The 297-nt window shown below is 41.4% G+C and overlaps 1 protein-coding gene across 1 annotated transcript in view; it reads right to left on the bottom strand.

Moving 5' to 3' along the window:
• Nucleotides 1-297, bottom strand: part of LOC108755946 — a 39,007-nt gene that overhangs the window by 25,136 nt on the left and 13,574 nt on the right. The gene's annotated exons all lie outside the window — the stretch shown is intronic.

Here is a 297-nt window from a genome sequence, read left to right as displayed (position 1 = left end):
ATGGCAATTACAAAAGAGCATATTCGATTTTCCATCCACTTCGCGTTTCATCTGAAGAAAAATGCTGCTGAAGCCACTGAAATGATTTGTGCTGCATATGGAGAGAACGCTGTAAGTCATGCAACATGCAAAAGGTGGTATCAAAAGTTTCGCCAAGGAGATTTCAGTCTTAAAGATGAATCGCGTGCTGGACGCCCTGAAAAGATTGAAACGGACGAATTGCAAGCACTGCTGGATATAAACTCTGCGCAAACTGAAAAGGAGCTTGCAGAACTATTATTTTTAGCTTGCAGATAC

This window comes from Trachymyrmex septentrionalis, unplaced genomic scaffold (genome assembly GCF_001594115.1).
Source record: "Trachymyrmex septentrionalis isolate Tsep2-gDNA-1 unplaced genomic scaffold, Tsep1.0 scaffold9, whole genome shotgun sequence".
NCBI classification, from domain to species: domain Eukaryota; kingdom Metazoa; phylum Arthropoda; class Insecta; order Hymenoptera; family Formicidae; genus Trachymyrmex; species Trachymyrmex septentrionalis.
This window is presented reverse-complemented; position numbering and strand designations above follow the sequence as displayed.